General features: G+C 43.2%; 1 pseudogene across 1 annotated transcript; it reads left to right on the forward strand.

Moving 5' to 3' along the window:
• Positions 1 to 19,046: 19,046 nt before the first annotated feature.
• LOC308512984 (TCF3 fusion partner-like) lies at positions 19,047 to 21,011 on the forward strand (annotated as a pseudogene). The gene is made up of 2 exons: positions 19,047 to 19,197; positions 20,396 to 21,011. The product of its transcript is annotated as a TCF3 fusion partner-like (transcript).
• Positions 21,012 to 23,414: the final 2,403 nt, after the last annotated feature.

Genomic DNA, 23,414 nt, shown 5'->3' on the forward strand with positions numbered 1-23,414 from the left:
ATTAATAGCCAAATTTCTCCAACATCATGACTTCCAATGGCATCACCCTACCACCCTACCAAGCTGGTATTCTGGAATATCGTCAGTAGGCTGTGGCCAGCCTGGTGCAGAAATGCAGAAGATTCTCCAGAAGATCCAAGTAGAATATGGGAAAAACTGAATTGTGGGGCTCCCTTGTATGCCTGAACTACATCACCATTCCTGTGTTGAACCCTCCATTCACACGGCAAAATCTTGAACTGTTTGTACCTGATGAACTCTGTTGGCCTTACCCTAACAACTCCCTGAAACCCTGCCCCACCACTAAGGTCTGTGGGCACCTGAAGAATGGTTGCTGATCTTGATGTACCCAGAGAATGTTGCAGAGTAGCCTCAGATCCAGCACAGGTGCTACATTTGTTTTGATTATTTTTTAATTTATTTTTGTTTAATTCTTTGTTAAAATTATTACATGTCTCCATATTCCCCTGTTGATATCAGCAAGCCAGCTCCCTCCCCCACCCCTACCCCCAGTACAGCCCCTCACTCCCCTTCTGTCTGTGTCCATTGGTTATGCTTATATGCATGCGTATAAGTACTTTGGGTGATCTTTTAACACCCCGCCCCCCTTCCTCTTGACCTGCCTTCCCTCTGAGATTTGAAGGTCTGTTCAATGCTTTTCTGTCTCTGGATCTATTTTTCTTCACCTGGTTATATTGTTCATTATGTTCCACAAATAAGTGAGATCATGAGATACTTATCTTTCTCCGACTGGCTTATTTCACTTCACGTAATGTTCTCTAGGTTCATCCATGCTGATGAAAACTGTAAGAATTTTTCTTTCTTACAGTAGCATAATATTCCATTGTGTAGGTGTGCCACAGTTTTCTAATCCACTCATCTGCTGATGGGCACTTAGACTGTTTCCAAATCTTAGCTATTGTAAATTGTGCTGCTATGAACATAGGGGTGCATATGTACATTCTGATATGTGTTCCTGATTTCTTGGTATATATTCCTAGAGGTGAAATTACTGGGTCAAATGGGAGTTTCATTTTTAATATTTTGAGGAAACTCCATACTGTTTTCCACAGTGGCTGCACCAGTCTGCATTCCCACCAGCAGTGTACGAGGGTTTCTTTTTTTCTGCATCCTCTCCAGCACTTGTTGATTTGTTGATGATAGCCATTCTGACATGTGTGAGATGGTACCTCATTGTTTTGATTTGCATCTCTGGAATGATTAGTGACTTTGAGAATTTATTCATATGTCTGTTGGCTTTCTGTATGTCCACTTTCAAAAAGTGTGCATTTATGTCCTTTGCCCATTCTTTTATTGGATTGTTTATCTTCCTTTTGTTAAGTTGTCTGAGTTCCTATAAATTTTGGAGATTAACCCCTTATCAGATGTAACATTGAAAAATATGTTCAGCCATGCAGTGGTCTCTCTTGTTGTTTTGTTGATGCTTTCTTTGGCTGTGCAGAGGCTTTTTATTTTGATGTAATCCCATTTGTTTATTTTCTCCTTAATTTCCATTGTCCTAGGATATGTATTGGTAAACATATTGTTATGATAGGCCTGATATTTTGCTGCCTATGTATTCTTCTAAGATTTCTATGGTTTCACATCTTATGTTTAAGTCTTTTTAAAATCTATTTTGAGTTTATTTTTGTGTATGTTGTAAGTTGGTGGTCTAGCTTCATTTTTTTGCATATATTTGTGTAATTTTCCCAACACCATTTATTGAAGAGACTGTCTTGACTCCATTGTATGCCCTTGCCTCCTTTGTCAAATATTGAGCATAAGTGCTTGGGTCTATTTCTGGGTTCTCTGTTCTGTTCCATTGGTCTATATGTCTCTGTTCTTGTGCCAGTATCAAGCATTTTTGAGAACAGTGGTTTTGCAATATAATTTGATATCTGGTATTGTGATCCTTCCAACTTTGTTCTTCCTTCTGAAGATTTCTTCAGCTATTCAAGGTCTTTTTTTATTTGATATAAATTTTTGGATAGTTTGTTCTAGGTCTGTGAAATATGCTCTTGGTATTTCAATGGGTATTGCATTGAATCTATAGATTGCTTTGGGTAGTATGGATATTTTAATGATGTTGATTCTACCAATTCATTAATACAGGATATTCTTCCACTTGTATATAACTTCCTCTATCCCTTTTTTTCAACGTCATGTAGTTTTCTGAGTACAGGTCTTTTACCTCCTTAGCTAAATTTATTCCTAGATATCTTAATTTTTTTGTTGCAATGGTAAAAGGGATTGTTTTATTAGTTTCAATTTCTGTGAATTCATTATCTATAATAATAAAAGCATAATATGCTAATTAGGCTGGACAGCCAAATGACCTTCCGGACGTCATTCTGGATGTGCTTCTGAATAAAGCTGCCGCAGCGGGGGCTGAGACAGAGGGAGTTAGAGGCAATCAGGCAGGCAGGCAAGCAGTTAGTGGTGATCAAGCAGGCAGGCAGAGGCTGTTAGGGGCAATCAGGCAGGCAAGCAAGCAGTTAGGGGTGATCAGGCTGGCAGGCAAGCAAGTAGTTAGGGACAATCAGGCAGGCAGGCAGGCAAGCAATTAGGAACCAGCGGTCCCAGATTGCAAGAGTTATGTCTGCAGTCTGAATAAAGCCGCCGCAGTGGGGGCTAGGTAGAGGCAGTTAGACATTGACATCCCCCAAGGTGTCCCGGATTGTGAGAGGGTGCAGGCCAGGCCCATGCACTAATTTTGTGCACCGGGCCTCTGGTTGGTATGTAAAAAGGCCATAGATCTCTAGGTGTTAATTTTGTATCCTGCTACATTGCTAAATTCATTTATTAAATCTAGTAGGTTTTTTTGTGCGGAATCTTTGGGGTTTTCTATATACAATATCATGAAATGTGCAAATAATGGCAGTTTTACTTCTTCTTTTCCAATTTGAATACCTTTTATTTCTTCTTCTTTCCTGATTGCTGTGGCTAGGACTTTCAGTACTATGTCGAACAGGAATGGTGAAAGTGGGCATCCCTGTCTTTTTCCTATTCTTAGGTGAAACAGTTTTAGTATTTTCTTATGGAGTATGATGTTGGCTGTATGTTTGTTATATAAAGCTTTTATTATGTTGAAGTATGATCCCTCTATTTCCACTTTGCTGAGAGTTTTTATCAAGAAAGTGTATTGGATTGTCAAAAGCTTTTTCTGCATCAATTGATATGATCATGTGATTTTTATCTTTCAATTTGTTTATGTGATGTATCACGTTTATTGATTTGTGGATATTGTATCAGCCTTGCCTGCCTTGAATAAATCCTACTTGGTTGTATTGTATAGTTTTTTTAATATACTGCTAGATGCAATTTGATAATATTTTGTTGAGGATTTTAGCATCTATCTTCATCAAGATATTGGCTTGTAATTCTGTTTTTGTAGTGTCTTTATCTGGTTTTGGGATTAGGATAATGCTAGCTTCATAGAGAGAGTTTGGAAGTGTTCCTTCCTCTTGAAATTTTTGGGATAGTCACAGGAGTTAGTTCTTCTTTGAATGTTTGGTAAAACTCCCCTGTAAAGCCATTTGGACCAGGGCTTTTGTTTTCTGGAAGTTTTTATTTTATTACTGCTTCAATGTCATCGGTAGTTATTGGCCTATTAAGTTTTTCTGATTTTTCCTGATTGAGTTTTGAAAGATTGTATTTTTCTAGGTATATGTCTATTTCATCTAGGTTGTCCAGTTTGTTGGAATAAAATTGTTCATAGTATTTTTTTTATAATCCTTTGTATGTCTATGGGGTCAGTTGTTACTTTACCTCTTTCATTTCTGATTTTGTTTATTTGGGCCCTCTCTCTTTGTTTCTTGGTGAGCCTGGCTAGAGGTTCATTAATCTTGTTTATCGTTTCAAAGAACCAACTCTTAGTTCTGTGGATCTTTTGCATTTATTTATTTATTTATTTATTTATTTATTTATTTATTTATGTCTCTATGTCATTTATTTCCACTCTGATCTTTATTATTTCCTTCCTTCTATTTTCTCTGGGCTTTTCTTTTGCTGTCTTTCTAGTTCTTTAAGTTGTAGGAATAAATAACTTATTTCCAATTTTTCTTGGTTTTTGAGGTAGGCCTGCAGTGCTATGAAATTACCCTCTTAGGGTTTCTTTCACTGTGTTCCATAGATTTTGGATTGTTGTGTTTTCATTTTCATTAGTTTCCATAATGTTTTTTTATTTTTTCTTGATGGCCTTGGTCACCCAGGCATTGTTTAATGGCATGCTATTTAGCCTCCATGTGTTTGTTTTTATTATAACTGGTATCTAATTTTATGCCATTGTTATCTGAGACAATGCTTGATTTGGTTTCAATCTTCCTGAATTTGTAGAGACTTAGCATGTGTCCCAATATGTGGTCTATTGTTGAAAATGTACCATGTGCACTTGAAAAGAATGTATATTCTGTAGCGTTGGGGATGAAATATTCTGAAAATGTCAATTAATTCCATCTAATCTAGTGAGTCCTTTAGTGTTGCTGTTTCTTTGTCTAGAGGATTTATCCAATGGTGTCAATGGGATATTAAAGTCCCTTACTATGAATGTATTGCTGTGAATCTCTCCTTTGATATCTTCCAGAAGTTTTTTGTTTTTTTGAGGGGAGGGGTGTGCTTCTGTATTGAGTGCATATATGTTTGCCAGAGTTATATCCTCTTGCTGAATTGATCCCTTTAGTATTATGAAGTTACCTTCCTTATCTCTTTTTATGGCCTTCACTTTGAGGTCAATTTTGTCATATATGAGTATTGCTACCCCAGCTTTTTTTTTTTTTTTTTTCATTTCCATTTGTCTGATTTTTTCCCCCCATCCTTTCACTTTCAGTATGTGAGTCATATATATGGGTCATATTTTTGTTTAACCATTCAGCTACCCTATGTCTTTTACTTGGAGCATTTTAAAAATATATATTTTATTGATTTTTTACAGAGAGGAAGGGAGAGGGATAGAGTTAGAAACATTGACTAGAGAGAAACATCAATCAGCTGCCTCCTGCACGCCTCCTACTGGGGATGTGCCCACAACCAAGGTACATGTCCTTGACCGGAATCGAACCTAGGACCCTTGAGTCTGCAGGCTGACGTTCTATCCACTGAGCCAAACCAGTTAAGACTACTTGGAGCATTTAATCCATCTTTGGTTAAAGTTATTATTGATAGGCACTTGTTTCTTGCCACTTTCATTCTTTATGCCTGTGATCCTTCTTTCTTTTCTATTTCTTCTTTTTACCACAGTCCCTTTAGCATATTTTGTATTTCTGGTTTGGTGGTAATAAAATCCCTTAACCTTTTTTTGTTTGTGAAGCTCCTGATTTCACTTTCAATTTTGAATGATAGCCTTGCTGGATAGAATATCCTTGGATTCAGTCCCTTGCTTTGCATCACTTTGTATACTGCATTCCATTACCTTCTGGCCTGATGTGTTTCTGTTGAGAAATCAGTTGCTAGTCTAATGGGAGATCCCTTGTAGGTAACTTTCTATCTCTCTATGGCAGCCTTTAAGATTCTTACTTTGTTGTTGGTATTTGCCAACTTAATTATGATGATGATTTGTCTTGTTATCAGTCTTTTTGGGTTCATCTTGTTTGGGATTCTGTGTGCTTCATGGACTTGTGTGACTTTTTCCTTTCCAAAGTCAGGGAAGTGTTCTGTCATTATTTCTTCAAACAGGTTCTCTATTCCTTGCTCAGCTTCCTCCACTTCTGGCACCCCTATTATGTGAATGTTGTTTCATTCTGTGTTGTTCCAAAGCTCCCTTAGACTCTCCTCCTGCTTTTAAAGTTTTTCTTTTTTTTTTTTCCAGTTGCTGCTCTGCTTGGGTTTTGTTTTTATCTACCGTGTCTTTTAATTTGCTCATTAGGTCTTTAGCTTCTTCTAGTCTACTGTTGAAACCTTCCATTGTGTTCTGTATTGCATCTATGTCAGTCTTCATTTCCTCTTCACTCTTACATATGTTGGTGAATTTCTCATCCATACGTTAGAGCATTCTTACTAGTATAACCATTATTCTGAATTCTTTCCCTGTCAAATTGCTTGCCTCATTTCATTGATTTCCTCTTTTGGTGATTCTTCCTTTTCTAGCATATAGGGATTGGTTATTTGTCTCCCCATTTTTTTTCTGTTCCCTTGTAATTGTTTCTATGTATTATATCAAACTACTATGCCATCCAGACGTTTTGAATTGGTCTTATGCAGTAGTTGTTTTGTGGGACCCAAAGGTGCAGTCTCTCAAGTCTTCTGGGCTGGGTGTTTTAGGGAGATCCCCTACTTGAGATATTTGGGTTCTCCTGATGTAGTTGGGTCTTGAATGTTATTGTCCTGTTCATGCATGGAGTCTCCTCTCAGGGTGTCTGATTATGTGGCTTGCTTTCTACCATGTTGTGCCAGCCATTGTGGAGGTGCTGACCAAACAGCACAAAATGCAACATGGCAAGATATGACACAGAAGGAACAGAACATGAATGTACACAAGACACCTAAAACTCCAATAAAAGTAACCACTAGAGAAAAGAGAATTAGGGAAGAGAAAAGAGAACAAAAATTATATCAAACAAAAAAAAAAAAAGAAAGGAAGGAAGGAGGAAAGAAAGAAAATGGGGGAAAACAAAACAAACAAGTAAACCAAAAAGCGCAAACAAAAAACACCCAGAAAAGGGGGGGCTGGGGGGCAGAATCTGTAGAGGCAGAACTTAAATACAAAAAATTAGGTTAAGGAATTGGATGAATAGGGGAAGGACCACTATAGTACAGAGAATGAGTAGACAAAAAGAAAAATAATTATTTATTTATTTCATTTTTTTAAAAAGGAGAATAGAGGATGGAGCAGATAGGCCTGTATTTATGAAGTGAAACCAATTAAAAAGTTAGGAAAAGAAAAGAGCTAGAGAGCAGAGGAAAAAATAATGAGTAGCGAAGAAAAAAAAAGGGAAGGGGAAAAAGGAGCAGGGAAGAGGAAATTAGATATATGAATAAGCCAACAGAGACTACAATAATAATAACACACCAATAAAGCAGATGAGAGGAAATTAGATATATGAATAAGCCAACAGTCTACAGCAGTGGTTCTCAACCTGTGGGTCTCAAACAATGAAAATACATCCTACATATCAGATATTTACATTACAATTCGTAATAGTAGCAAAATTATAGTTATGAAGTAGCAACGAAAATAATTTTATGGTTGGGGGTCACCACAACATGAGGAACTGTATTAAAGGGTTGCAGCATTAGGAAGGTTTGAGAACCACTGGTCTACAGTAATAATAACACATCAATAAAGCATAAAAAAAGTGGTGAAAAGAAAGAAAAGAGAAAAACTGAAACAGGGAAAGGAGAAGAAAAACATGATAGAAAAGGAAAAGTGAAATAGAAAAAGGTGAAAAAAATAAAATAACAATAAGAAATAAAAAATAATTAAAATTTTTAAAAAGTTAAAAATTAAAAAAATAAAAGCTAAAAAAGTGAAGTGACATTTACTTCAGCAGAGTTTTGTTGCCTCATGGGCTCTGGTTTAGGACCCCACTCTTATGTTCTGTCTGCCAATTCTGGGCTTCCTTTTAAGGTAGATGGGTGCTGACCACTGTCTGGCACTGTCTTTTGGCTTTTAACTCCCTGTTGAAGGTCCAAGTGATCCACTGCTCCTCTGCTTGTGTCTCTCTCCACAGGCCTTGGTTGCAAGCAGGTGGTCCCAATCTGCCTGCTTTGCCTGTCTGCCAGCTGTCAATCTTAATCACTGAAAGGGCTTTAGGTGGAGGTAGTGCTGTTTTGCTTCCTGGGAATCAGATGTATGTTTTTTCCCTGACCCAGAGCTACTCCTCTGTGATTGGCCCAAAATATTAATCTGGCCTTGGTTGGTCAGGGATCCTGGTATGGAGACCAATAAGGTTGGCTGGCAACCTGGAACTTTTATCAGTTTGGTGCTCAGGCCCCTCTTCCAATCCAGTTACTGAGGGCTCTTTGATACTATTAAGACCTATAAACTTAGCTTCTGCCTTTGTTTCCTTTGTATAGCTCAAAATGCAGTCAGGGTGTGGCAGGCTGTATTACTTGTTTTGAGGCTACTTACTGGGAGGGGTTACCTTTTAAGGGGAGAAATGGCCCCTAAGGTTCGGAAGCTTTCAGAATGTCCCAATTCCAGGGTCCTGTCCAGGTCTTCCTGTCCTGCTAACCTCCTCAGCCTCTCCTCAGACACCTCAAGTCTGCACCTCTCCCTGGGCTTAAGCCTTGGTTGAGTGTTAGCAATGGAAAAGTCCTATGTTCTGGGTTTAGTGAATAAAAGCAAAGACAAAACCAAACCAAAATAACCACAAAACTGTGGTTTTCTCTCCCCCAGCACTGCACTGTTTGGGCCGCCTTGGCCTTTTGCAACTGTGGTCTTATATCCAGATTCTCCAGCCAGCAGAAGCCCTGTGGCTTTTCTTTTCCACAGTTGGCTGTTATGCCTGTTGCCAAGGGATGTAGCTTTGGTGCACCACAGCTTCCTCCTCACTCTCTTGGCCTGCTGGCCGGCTGGCCCTCACCAGCCCAGGTTCCCTTTCCTACTGTTCTCCAGGTTTCCTCTACCCTTCCTTGTTGTAAATTGTCTTCTCAGCTCTAATTGGTTAATTCCAGGTGGATGTTGTCTGATTTAGTTGCTTTTCCAGTCTGGACCTGGGATGAGGTACATAACACCTCTGTCTATTAGGCAGCCATTTTCTATCCTCCAATATATTCTTCTTTTAAAGGCTCAAAACATTCATCTCTAAACTCATGTCTTTTTTTAAAGACATTTGTGTAGTAGGTTTATTCCCCCACTAGGAGCAATCATTAGATTATTATGTTGAACTGTATCACTCATTGCTTAATCACTGAAGGCTTGCCAATCATGCCTGATCATGGTGAGTACTCCATGAATCCAGGTGCTGCATTTGAATGTGTATCAGTCTGGTGAACACCATTCACCCTACTTAGTGACTCACTGAGCACTTACCTCAAACAACTCAATAGCACCACAGGCTCTTTCAGTGGCTGAATCTAAAAGGCAGCTATCAAGCAGAAGCAGGTGAAGGTGGATCTCAGGATGCCTTGGGCTTTTTGTTGTCCCAACCCAAATTCAGTGCTATTGGAAGCAGGCCTTACTGCACAGCTTGGTTCTTCTCTCACAACAGCCACACACTGTGGATAGCTTTACAAATGGCATATTCCAAAGGGAGATCTCAGCAGGCAGTATATCCTGCTGTGAGGAACTCCATTCAGTGTGGTCAGCACCTACACAGTACACTTTAGTCATTGTCTATCTTCACAGTCAGCCAACCTGAGTTATGAATCCATGTATGAATGGGCCAATACCAATAAATACTCAATTACAACAAGAGGGCACACATAACCCACACAAAAAACATTCCTGAAGCACCCAGCTCAGAGACTGTGTCCCTGGGTTACACAGGACACCTACTACAGAAGGACACCCTACTGAGAATGGGAATCATAGAAAATATACCTAATACACAGAGACAAACACAAAAAGGCAGCCCTGGGAAGACAAAGAAACATACACCAAATGAAATAAAAGTAGATATCCCCAGAAAAAGAGCTAAATAAAATGAAGGCAACCAATTTACAAGATACAAAGTTAAAAAAAAATGCTTATAAGAATGCTCAAGGACTTAATGAGACCAACAAGGAACTTAGTGAGAACTACAACAGCCTGAAAAAGGACACAGAAACTATAAATAAAGAACCAGTCAGAAATGAAGAAAACAGGAGAAGGAAAATGGCGGAGGTATAAGCGGACGTGTCCTGTGCCTTGTCCTGGAGCAGATAGGGGTGAGCAGCTGAAACGGGTGACATTCAGCCCGAATAGGTAGAGGATTTTCAGCTGAGAGATTGTCTGCAGCTAGGAAAGACTGAGAACCCCCCAGGAAAAAAAAAAGGATGGTTGGAGACTGCGGCTGAAGCCTCTCCTGGTGTGCCAGCTAAGCAGCGGAGACCGCGCCATCTTGGGTGGTTGTTGCCAGCATCCAGAGACCAGCTACTAACCTGGAAACAAGGGATCTCAAGCAGCGTGACTGCATGAACTCAGACTAGCACTGCTTCTTCTCAAGGAAAGGTTGGACATCCCCTAAAGGTGCGGTTTGCAGTTCGGGTTGGAGGGAGGACCGAGCTCGCACACGCAGGGCGGAATCTGCGCCCCACAGAGTCCTCAGCCGTTGGGACCAGCGTGACCCGTGAGTGGGGAAGGGGCCCCACAGGGCTGCTGGCAGAAGGGAACGCGAAAAATGAGCCCATAGCTGGACTGGATGTAAAGGAGCAGCCTTGGACTTTGCCAATCTGCTGGCTGCTTGGTGCCAGGGGCGAGTGGGCGCGCGGAGATTGTGCGCAGACCTGGAAGGTGGAGGCTTGCGAATTCGCACAACTATCAGGCTCTTGTTACCGTTCCCCTTAGATCGTGCATTTGATTATTAAACCCAGTGCATGGGATTCCCCAGTTGGGGTCATTCGCAGAGCCTGTAGGGGAAAGTTCTTTTTGGGGAGCCTGGGAAACAGCGGACAATGGCAAGGAACCAGCTCTGGGCAGTGGTCTTTCCTGAATCAGTTCCAAATACCATAGAGGAAAAAAAACACACAAAAAAAACACCCTACTGATAGAGAGGACTTAGAGCCTCGGAGGTAAATCCAGACACACCGCCACCCAGAGGCAGAGCCACGAACTGTCTCTTTTGCGATCACAAATAAAGGCAGTCTGGTAAAAAAATACAACCTGCCTTAAAATCAGGTCTGTGGTTTACTGCACGGAGGGACAGTGTATCGCAGGGAAGTTCAACAATCCCCTGAATGCCTGGCAGGACTGAGGCGTGCCAAAAAGAAGAGTGGAAGATCTGAAGCACCTTCACTTCCGAATATTTTTATATATATATATTTTTAATTCTTTTTTCACCATTTCATTAAGAACCTATTTTATTTATTTATTATTTTTTTCATCACCTGATTTTACCTTTTTAATTACTACATTTTTTAACCAGTATTATTGCTATCCTTTTACGATTTTTTCAAGGGTCATTTTATTTTTTATTATTTTTTTTATTTTTCTTTATTTTATTTTGGGATTAGTGTTCTACACTCTATTTTCATCATTCCTTTAGCATCATTTCTCTCTATCTCACATTTACCCTTAAGTCAAAACTCTCTTCCTCACTCTTCCCCTTTTGTTGTCCTGTTTCTCTTACCCTATTCCTGCTTTGGATTTTACCTATTCCTTCTTTCTACCCACTGTCTAAATTTCACCCTACTTATATATCTAATTTCCAATCCCTCGCTCTCCCCATACAAATAGCCTCTTCCCCACCTCTATTTCATTCTCTTAATTTTTTTTTGTTTTTGTTGTTGTTGGTTTTTTTTTTTTTTTTTTGGTCTTTTTGTGGTTTTTTTTTCTCTCCCTTTTCCCAATCTCATTTCGGCACTCCTTTTTGTTTTTTATTTTTCTCTCTAATATTTTTCTCTTTTTTCTTCTTTATCCCCTAATTCTCTTCGCTCGGGGGGGTCACCTTTATTTGGGGTTATTAATATCGTGAATGCATTTAGTTCGGTGCCTTGTACGTTGTGCCTTGTTGTGTTGTATTTTGTGCCTTTGAATCAGCGCAACAGAGAGAGATCTACATAACCAAACACATTGAGAAGAGAAATCATGGTGAAACAAAGAACCAACCCAAATATGAAAGAAAAACAGGCATCATCAGAAAAGGAAGTAAACGAAATAGAGGCAATGGAGGCAAGCAACCTGTCAGAGAAAGAATTCAGAGTAATGGTCATAAGGTGGATGAAAAGAATGGAAGACCAATTCAACAATATGTATAGGAACCAAGAGGAAATGAAGAAGAACCAAGAGGAAATGAAGAGAAACCGAGACGAAATGAAAAACGACATCACTGCCATAAAGAACTCAATAGAAAGCATCAACAGTAGACTAGAAGAAGCAGAGGACCATATCAGCGAGCTAGAAGTCAAGGTAGAAAAAAATACCCAAACAGAACAGCTTCTAGAAAAAAAAATTAAAAAGCAGGAAGAGAGCCTAAGAGAACTCTGGGACAATGCTAAACAAAACAACATCCGAATAATAGGGGTGCCAGAAGGAGAGGAAACTGAGCAAGGAATAGAAAACCTGTTTGAAAAAATAGTAACAGAAAATTTCCCTGATATAGGGAGGAAAAAACTCACACAAATCCAAGAAGCTCACAGAGTCCCAAACAAAATGAACCCGAAAAGACCGACACCAAGGCACATAATAATTAAATTGGCAAACACCAACGACAAAGCAAGAATCTTAAAAGCAGCCAGAGAGAGGCAGAAAGTTACCTACAAAGGATCCCCCATCAGACTAGCGACCGATTTCTCAACAGAAACACATCGGGCAAGAAGGGAATGAAATGAAATATACAAAGTCATGCAAAGGAAGGGTCTGAATCCAAGAATACTATACCCAGCGAGGCTATCAATCAAAATTGAGGGTCAAATCAGGAGCTTCACAGACAAAAATGGTCTACGGGAGTTTATTACAACCAAACCAGCAATGCAAGAAATGCTAAAGGGTCTGCTGTAAATAGAAGAAACAGGAAACAAAGAAGGAATGCAGCGGTAAAGAACAAAAATGGAGACTAACAAGTTTCTATCAATAATAACTTTAAATGTAAATGGATTAAATTCCCCAGTCAAAAGGCATAGGGTAAATGAGTGGATAAGAAAACATGACCCATATATCTGCTGTCTACAGGAAACCCACCTCAGAAAAAAAGACGCACACAGACTGATGGTGAAGGGATGGAAAAAGGTTTTTCAGGCCAATGGAAGTGAAAAAAAAAGCCGGGGTAGCAATACTTATATCTGACAAATTAGATCTCAAAGTGAAGGACATAAAAAGAGATCAAGAAGGCCACTTCATAATACTAAAGGGAGCAGTCCAACAAGAAGAAATAACTCTGGTAAATATACATGCACCCAATATAGGAGCACCCAAATACGTAAGAAATCTTCTGGAGAAGATCAAGGGAGAGATTGACAGCAATACAATCATAGTAGGGGACCTTAACACCCCATTATCGCCACTGGACAAATCCTCTAAACAGAAACTCAGCAAAGAAACATCAATCCTAAATGACTCACTAGATCAGATGGAATTAATTGACATCTTCAGAACATTTCACCCCAAAGCCACAGAATATACATTCTCCTCAGGTGCACATTTTTCATCTTCAAAGATAGACCATATATTGGGTCACAGACAAAGTCTCTTCAAATTCAAGAAAATTGAAATCATATCAAGTATCTTCTCAGACCACAAAGGCATAAAACTGGAAATCAACTACAACAAAAACAATCCAAAAAAATCAAACACATGGAGACTAAATAGCATGCTATGAAACAACGACTGGGTCACCAGTGAGATCAAAGAAGAAATAAAAAACATCATGGCAACGAATGACAATGAAAACACAACAATCCAAAACCTATGGGACACAGCAAAAGCAGTCTTGAGAGGGAAGTTCATAGCTCTACAAGCCTACTGCAAGAAACAAGAAACAATGAGAATAAATGACCTAACTCTACAACTTGAAGAATTAGAAAGAGAGCAACAAAAAAAGCCCACTGTAAGCAGAAGGAAGGAAATAACAAAGATCAGAGCTGAGATAAACGACATAGAGACCAAAAAAACAATACAAAAGATCAACAAAACCAAGAGCTGGTTCTTTGAAAGGATAAACAAGATTGATACACCTCTAGCCAGGCTCACCAAGAAACAAAGAGAGAGGACCCAAATAAACAAAATCAGAAATGAAAGAGGAGAAATAACAACAGACCCCATAGAAATACAAAGGATTGTTAGAAAATACTATGAACAACTCTACTCCAACACACTAGACAACCTGGAGGAAATGGACATATTCCTAGATAAATACAACCTTCCAAAACTTAACCAGGAAGAATCTAAAAATCTCAATAGGCCAATAACTATGGAGGAAATCGAAGCAGTAATCAAAAAGCTTCCAGCAAACAAAAGCCCGGGGCCAGATAGCTTCACAGGGGAGTTTTACCAAACATTCAAGGAAGACCTAAAACCTATCCTCCTCAGACTATGTCGAAAGATCCAAGAGGAAGGAACACTTCCCAGCTCATTCTATGAAGCCAACATCACCCTAATCCCAAAACCAGATAAAGACAATACAATGAAAGAGAATTATAGGCCAATATCCCTCATGAACATAGATGCCAAAATCCTCAACAAAATCCTAGCAAATCGGATCCAGCAGTGCATCAAAAAGATCATACACCATGACCAAGTAGGATTTATCCCAGGGATGCAAGGATGGTACAATATCCGCAAATCAATAAACCTGATACATCACATAAACAAATTGAGAGAAAAAAAACACATTGTCATATCAATTGATGCGGAAAAAGCATTTGACAAAATCCAACACCCTTTCTTGATAAAAACTCTCAGCAAGATAGGAATTGAGGGATCATACCTCAACATAATAAAAGCCATATATGGACAAACCCACAGCCAACCTCATAATCAATGGGCAAAAACTAAAACCATTCCCCCTGAAAACAGGAACAAGACAGGGATGCCCCCTCTCACCACTCCTGTTCAACATAGTACTGGAAGTACTAGCCATTGCGATCAGACACGAAGAAGAAATAAAAGGCATCCAGATTGGAAAAGAAGAAGTAAAACTGTCCTTATTTGCAGATGACATGATACTGTACATACAGAACCCTAAAGACTCCATCAAAAAATTATTAGACTTAATAAATGAATTCGGCAATGTAGCAGGATACAAAATTAATGCTAAGAAATCCATGGCATTTCTTTACATCCAATAGTGAACTTACAGAAAGTGAAACTACAGAAGCAATCCCATTTACCATTGCACCAAAAAAACTAAAACACCTAGGAATAAACTTAACTAAGGAGGTAAAAGACTTATATGCTGAAAACTACAGGACACTGAAAAAAGAGATAGAGGAAGACATAAACAGATGGAAGAATGTACCGTGTTCATGGATTGGTAGAATCAACATCATCAAAATGTCCATACTACCCAAAGCAATTTATAGATTCAATGCAATCCCCATTAAATTACCAACGGCATATTTCACAAATCTAGAACAAACGTTCCAAAAATTCATCTGGAATAAAAAAAGACCCCGAATAGCTGCAGCAATCCTGAGAAAACACAAAGTAGGTGGGATCTCAATACCAGATATCAAACTGTATTACAAAGCCACTGTTCTTAAAACAGCTTGGTACTGGCACAAGAACAGACATATAGATCAATGGAATAGAATAGAGACCCCAGAAATCGACCCAAACCACTATGCCCAATTAATATTCGACAAAGGAGGCAAGAGCATACAATGGAGTCAAGACAGTCTTTTCAATAAATGGTGTTGGGAAAATTGGACAGATACATGCAAAAGGATGAAACTAGATCACCAACTCACACCATACACAAAAATAAACTCAAAATGGATAAAAGACTTAAACCTAAGACGGGAAACCATAAAAATACTAGAGGAATCCACAGGCAGCGAAATCGCAAACATATGCCGAAGAAATTTCTTCTCTGATAATGCTCCTAGGGCAATGGAAACTAAAGAGAAAATAAACAAATGGGACTACATCAAAATAAAAAGCTTTTGCACAGCAAAGGAAACCATCAAAAAACAACAAGAAGACCCACTGCATGGGAGAACATATTTACCAATGATACCACTGATAAGGGTTTAATTTCCAACATATACAGGGATCTCATGAAACTTAACAAAAGGAAGATAAACAATCCAATAAAAAAATGGGCAACGGACCTAGATAGACACTTTTCAAAAGAGGACATACAGAAGGCAGAAAGACATATGAAAACCTGCTCAAAGTCACTAATTATACGAGAGATGCAAATCAAAACGACAATGCGTTATCATCTCACACCTGTCAGAATGGCTATCATCAACAAATCAACAAACAACAAGTGTTGGAGAGGATGTGGAGAAAAAGGAACCCTTCTGCACTGCTGGTGGGAATGCAGACTGGTGCAGCCACTGTGGAGAACAGTATGGAGCTACCTCAGAAGACTAAAAATGGAACTCCCATTTGACCCTGTGATCCCACTCCTAGGAATATATCCCAAGAAACCAGAAACGCCAATTAGAAAGGATATATGCACCCCTATGTTCATAGCAGCACAATTCACCATAGCTAAGATTTGGAAACAGCCTAAGTGCCCATCAGCAGATGAGTGGATTAGAAAACTGTGGTACATATACACAATGGAATACTATGCTGCGGTAAAATAAAAAGGAACTCTTGCCTTTTGCAACAGCATGGATGGAACTGGAGAGCATTATGCTAAGTGAAATAAGCCAGTCAGAGAAAGATAAATACCACATGATCTCACTCATTTGTGGATTATAGAGAACAACATAGACTGATGAAAAAGGACAGACCCAAAGACTGAGAAACAGCGATCAGGCTATCAATCCCCAGAAGGAAAGTAGGGGAGGGCGGGGGTAAGGGGAAGAGATCAACAGAAAGACTTGTATACATGTATATAAGCCAAACCAATGGACATGGACAACGGGGGGATGGGAGCATGAGTTTGTGTGTGGGGGGGAGGTTGGAGGTTAAAGGGGGGGATGAGGACACATTTGTAATACCTTAACTAATAATAAAAAAAAAAAGAAAAAGAAAAAAAAAGAAAAAGAAAAGAAATGAAGAAAACAATATTCTAAATAAAAAATACACTAGAATGAATAAACAATAGGTTAAATGAATAAAAGGATTGAATCAGTAATTTGGTAAAAAAGGCAGAAGAAAACACCCAATCAGACGAGCAAATGAAACAATAATTTTTTAAAATTAAGATAGTTTAAGAGACCTTTGGGATAGTGTGAGCAAAACAGCATCTGCATTATAGGGGTACCAAAAAGAAAAGAGAGAGAGCAAGGGATGGAGAACCTATCTGAAGAAATAATAACTGAAAATTCCCTAACCTGGTGAAGAAAAAAATCACAAGTTTAGGAAGTGCAGCAAGTCCCAAACTTTATGAACCCAAAGAGACCCACAGCAAGACACATCATATTTAAAATGACAAAAGTTAAGACAAAGAGAGAATCTTGTTTTTTTTCTTCACCTGAGAATATTTTTTTTCCATTGATTTTTTTAGAGAGAGTGGAGAGAAGGGAGAAGGCCATGCATGAGAGAGAGAAAAAAATCACAGTGAGAGAAACACATCAATTGGTTGCTTCCTGCATGTGCCCCAACCAGGGTCAGGGATCGAACCTGCAACCCAGGTACATGCCATTGACTGGAAATTGAACCTGAAACCCTTTGGTCCACAGGCCAATGCTCTAACCACTGAGAAAATGAGCCAGGGCAAAGAGAGAATCTTAAAAGCGGCAAGAGAAAGACAGTTTCTTATAAGAAAGCTCTCATAAGACTTCCAGCTGATTTGTCAACAGCAACACTTCAGACCAGAAAGTATTGGCATAAAATATTCAAAATGATGAAAAGCAAGGATCTACTACCAAGACTACATTACCTAGCAAGGCTATTATATAAAATTAGAGGCCCGATGCACTAAATTTGTGTGAGAGGGTCAGCCCCCATCCATCGCAGTGGCCAGGGCCCTCTGCCTTGGCCCTTGCTGCTGCGGCTTCATCTGGAAGGTCATCTGGAAAAGCATAATTAGCATATTATGCTTTTATTATTATAGACTAGAGGGCCAGTGCACGAAATTGGTGCATGGGTAGGTTCCCTAGGCCTGACCAGCGATCAGGGCCGATCAGGTTCCCCACCTCCCTGCCTCCCTGCCTCCTCCCTCACCACCCACACATGCCCACCAAGTGGTCCCCCCCCACCACCTTCCCACCACCTCCTTCCCTCACCACCCATGTGCAGCCACCGCATGGTTCCCCCCACCTCTCTGCCTCCCTGCCTCTTCCTTCCATCACTCCCTCAGCACTCTGCCACCACCGTTGGTCACCTGCCATGTTCCATGTCATCCCCTGGTGGTCAGCACATGTCATAGCAAGCAATCGAACTCCCAGTCTCCTGGTGGAACTCCTGAGGGGACACTTTGCATATTAGCCATATATATATATAAATATATATAGATATAGATATAGATAGATATAGATATAGATATAGATATATATCCTATCTAATAAAAGACAAAAAGGGTAATTAATCATACCTCCACTCTGCTTCGCATTGGCTAATCAGGGCGATATGCAAATTAACTGCCAAGAAAGATGCGGTTAATTTGCATAAATAGGCACAATGATGGGAGGCGAAAGGGGAAGGACAGAAGAAGCTGCCTGCTGCTGACAGTGATCGGAAACCCAGGTGGCAGCCAAGAGCCAGAGAACCGGGCCGCCTTTGTGATTGGAGAAGCTGGGCCACCTTTGCTGGCTTTGCTGGCTTCTGTGATAGAAGAACCAGGCCGCCTTTGCCGGCCCTGGGCCAGTAATTGGAGAAGACCAGTGGGACAGTGAAGAGGCGATCACCAGTGATCAGAGAAGACCCAGAGGCAGGGCCAGAGGCCGGGCTGCGTTGCTGCCTGGGGACATGATCCAGTCCCCAGGGAGCGATGCAGCCAGGCCCCAGAAGGAAACACAGAAGGAGACCCAGGGGCTGGGGCTGCATCGCCGCCAGGGCACGCTATCTGGTGCCCGGGCGGTGGCGCAGCCCTGGCTCCAGAAGGAGACCCAGGGGCCTCTCAAGCAGAGAGTCTTCGTGGTCAGACGGTGTGGTGTCGGGACAGGAATAAAGATGGAGGTGACTCAGATGCCTGGCTGCACATTTGACCAATGAGCAGGGCCTTTCAGCCAGAACTCCGGGTGGGGGTGGGGCGAGGGAGGAAACCGGAAATAGAGAACTACAACTCCCAGGAGGCTTAGCAGCTGGGGCCTGGGTGCCTGGCCATAAAATCAGATGGGGTGTGTTGTTTTGTGAGCCACTTTAACCTAGAGGTTTGCAAGATTGGAAGTTCTGTGCTGGTAGCCGGGGATAAATGGAGCTGGAGCAGAGAGAGGGGTCCATGGCAGCCGTGGGCTTTGAGGAGTTCTCAGCACCTCCCGGCTTGGAGCTGGCGCTGCCTCCACTGTTTGGTGGTCACATCCTGGAGTGCGAGCTTGAGACCGAAGTGGAGTTCGTGTCTGGGGGTGTTGTGCCCAGATTTCAAAGTTCCCAAGATCTCCAGGGAGCCAGTCAGTCCGATGCAAAAGCAAAGAGTCATTTATTTCAAACCTAGGTTTGGCTCCCCTGCCACACTCACCGATGCAATGGTAAGCTCCAGTGGCCGAGAGAGAGAGAGAGACCTGATGGGACAGGGGATTTTAAACGGGGGTGGAGTGAGGGCAGGAGAGGGGACAGTGGGCCCCGCTGATTGGCCAGGCGCGAGTCGGTACAGGATGTGGTCATAGTGATGGCGTGCACTTCCCTTGATTATTATTGGTTAGCCCAGAGAAATCCTGGGTGTGGCTAGCAGCGGCTTCTTCTCATGAGGAAGCACATGGCACCGTCCCAAAATGGAGAACCCAAGGCAAGATGGAGGGCGCACATGGCTCTGTCCCAAGATGGAGGACCCAAGGCAAGATGGAGGGCGCACATGGCTCTGTCCCAAGATGGAGGACCCAAGGCAAGATGGAGGGCGCAGTCCTTGCCCGGCTCCTGCTGCTGCCGCTCGAACTCACCCCAAGGCAGGATGGCCCTCCCACACAGCACCTGCAGCTGGCCTGCGGGCAGACTGGGACTCCAGCGCGTCTGGGTGGCACAGGCCCAGCAAACGGGGTGCGGCCGGTGGAATGGCCCAGCTCTGGAGGAGCGGCATCCGCTCGGAGCAGGCCCGGCCCATGGGGCCGGTGCACTGCAGCATGGCGGCCTCCCCGAGCTAGGGCACGCGCCCCACTCCGCTGCCGCTGCTGCTGCACTGGGCCGGGTCTGGGGGGCAGCGGGCGGGTGGCAGCCCGCGCTGGGCTCCCGCCGTGGGCCGGGGAGCCAATACCCCCCCCATGGGGCCCGGCGGTCGGCCCACGCAGGCCCCGGTCCCCCCGACCGAGCCCCAAGGGCCGCATGGACCCCCGGCCCCAGCATGGGCAAGCGGGGAGCTGACCACGGGGGAAGGGAGGAAAGAGCCAGGCGGTGAGGCCTTCCGCTCCCATGATCTCCCCCGTGGTCGGTCGCTGCCCGGCCCCAACCCTCGGCCCGCCGGCCCGCCGCTGGCCACCACGCAGCCGGTCCGGACACTCGGACCCGCTCCGGGGAGGCCAGGCCCTATGGCGGGCGCAGAGGGATTTCAGAGCCCAGCGGCCAGACTCCTCCTCCCGCACCGCCCGGAGAGGCGGGCGGCGCGCCTTTCAGGGGTCTGGGCAGCTCCAGCCTCCAGGAGTGAGATGAAGAGGAGGAGGCAGCCGGAGGCCAGCAGCGGTGGTGCCAACGGGAACTCAATTGCAGGAAGTAACAGGCGCTGGGTCAGCACTGCAGGGAGATCCAGCAGGTGAATGAGCGAGTCCTGAACAGGCTCCATCAGGTACAGAGGATAACACAGAGACTCCAGCAGGAGCGGAGGTTCCTCACGAGGGTGCTGGACTCCTACCGCGACGACTACTGGGCCAGCCAGTTCACCATCTTACTGGAGGACGAAGGCAGCCAGGGCACAGATGCCCCCACCCCAGGCAATGCTGAGAATGAGCCTCCAGAGAAAGAGGGGCTGTCCTTGCCCAGGAAGACACCAGCGCCTGCAGAAGCCAGCAGCCCGGCCCCTGGCGAGGGGCCCAGTGGGCAGAAGAGGCGGCGAGCGCCATGGGAAGGGTGCCGGGCGGGAGCCCCGCTGACTCCAGAGCTGGCCCCCGTGCAGATAAAGATGTAGGAAGACTTTGGCTTCAAAGCGGTCGAGGCTCTGGACTCAAGTTGGGTATCTCGGGGGCCAGACAAGCTGCTGCCCTACCCCACCCTAGCCAGCTCCCCCTTCGACTGACTCCCCAATAAACAGACCCCATGCTCTCCTGGGGGAAAAAAAAAAGCTTATAGAGGCATGCTTATAGGATCAAATATTATAAATATAGATGTAGCAGGACAATAAAAAGTGAACTGGGCTATGATGATCACCTGAATGCTGCCTCTGTGTCATTCCTTCTTCGCCAACTCCGTCCATACCTTTGGGAACCCCTGGACCTGCTGGGGCAGGACCCCAACATTCCTCTTCTTATAAGGACTTCAGTGAGGTGGGCTAAGGTTCCCACTGGAACTGCCTCAATTTAATGTAATCCCCTCTTTAAAGATCTTATCTCCATATACAGGTACATTCTGAGGTTCTGGGGATTAGGATTTTAACATGCATTTTGTTGATTACCCAAATCAGCCCTTAACAACCAACATGTTTCAGAAAGTAGATTCCTATAGGGTTATTTACCAAACATTCAGAAGTATTTTTAAAAGAGCTAAGCCCCTCACCCACCGTGCGGGCCCCTCCCAGTGAAGAGCGAAGGCCTGGGTTCCGGGCGCTGGAGGAAAACTGGTGCCAGCAGCCAGGGGAAGGGGCCCCCAAGGGGCCTCAGATTGCGAGAGGGCACAGGCCAGGCTGAGGGACCCACATGAGTGCACAAATTTTTGTGCACTGGGCCTCTATTATATATATATATATATATATATATATATATATATATATATATATATAGAGAGAGAGAGAGAGAGAGAGAGAGAGAGAGAGAGAGAGAGCTTCTCAGACAAGGAAAAGCTAAAGGAGTTCATTGTACCCAAACCAGTATTACAAGAAATGTTAAAGGGCCTTTTTGAAGAAGAAGAAGAAGAAAAGGAGGAGAAAGGAGGAACCATGATGGCGGCATAAGGTACAGACCTTTGTGCATGCTGCCTCCCACAACAACATTGAAACTACCAACTATAAGACAAACAGCTATCATTCAGAACCATAGGAAAGCTGGCCCAGTGGAAGCTCTACAAATGGAAGGAAAGAAAGGAGAGCATTGAGACTGAGTAGGTTGTGCAGAGGCTCCAAGAATGGAGTTACCGAGTCGTGCACCAGGCCAGCTGCAACTGGATGCGTGGTTTTTGTCAATCGGAAAGGGATGCAGTCTCTCAAATCCACTGAGCTTGTTTGGGGCAGGATCCTGAGGTCCAAGACCCCTACGGGGAAAGGCGGGACGGCCTTGCAACAGGCCGGAGAGCAAGAGTGGCTGTCTCGCGGAGCTGCTCGCCAGCACTCAGGGACATGAGACGCGGAGTCACAGGGAGGCAAGGAGTCATGGAGACACCATTGCCCCTTGCTACGCCCTGGTGATTCCCAGGGACCCCGCCCTACTCAATTTACATTCCCACCCAAACTGTGCCAGTGGCACAAAGGGAACCACCGGTGCTTTTGCAGCCCAGGCAAGCAGAATGCAGATTTCAACTCCTCACATACATAAGGGACACACTCAAGAAGCAGAATCAGGTTTGGAGGAAGCCGGAGCCAGACCCAGCTGGGCTGGGGACGTGGAACCACTGTACCAGCAAACGCACAGGCAGGTCCACCAGATCCAGTCTCACATGGGATGCTGGGAGACAGCAGACAGGCAGTCTGTACACTTGGTAGAAAACGAAATCCAAGCAAGCATATCAGATATTCAGCCACCAGGAACGCCTGGAGATTTTGTCCAGCAAGGAGCCACCCAACAAAGGACAGAATGCCAAACTTCGTGTTTCTGAGATGGTCCCCGTAAGGCTGAGATGGCCCCGTGAGGCTGAGATGGCCCCGGCCCCGGTGAGGTTGAGACGGCCCTGGTGAGTTCAAGACGACCCTGGTGAGGTTGAGACTGCACCGGTGAGGTTGAGATGGCCTGGTGAGGCTGAGATGGCCCCAGTGAGGCTGAGACGGGCCCTGTGAGGCTGGGACAGCCCCTGTGAGGCTGAGATGGCCCCTTTGAGACTGAGACGGTCCCTGGGAAGCTGAGAAAAATACCACATGAACTCACTCATTTATGGATAATAAGGACCATTATAGACTGATGAACAAAAATGGATACAGAGGCAGAGCAGCATTGAGCAGACTGTCAAACTACAGTGGGAAACCTGGGGAGGGTTGGGGTGGGTAGGAGATCAACTGAAGGACCTGTATGCATGCATATGAGAATAACCAATGGACACAAGACACTGGGGGGTGGGGAAGGCCGGGGGAATGTCAAGGTGGGGGGAAGGGAGACATGTGTAATACTCTTTGTAATACTTTAAGAAATAAAAAAAAGGAAACTTTAAAATCACAAAATAAATAAATAAATAAATAAATAAATAAATAAATAAAGGAGGAGAAGGGGCACAGAGGAACATACTTATAAAGAATAAAGTGGCAATAAATATGTACCTATCAATACTCGCTTTATTTTTA

This window comes from Myotis nattereri (genome assembly GCF_964212035.1).
Source record: "Myotis nattereri genome assembly, chromosome: 2".
In the NCBI taxonomy this organism is placed as follows: domain Eukaryota; kingdom Metazoa; phylum Chordata; class Mammalia; order Chiroptera; family Vespertilionidae; genus Myotis; species Myotis nattereri.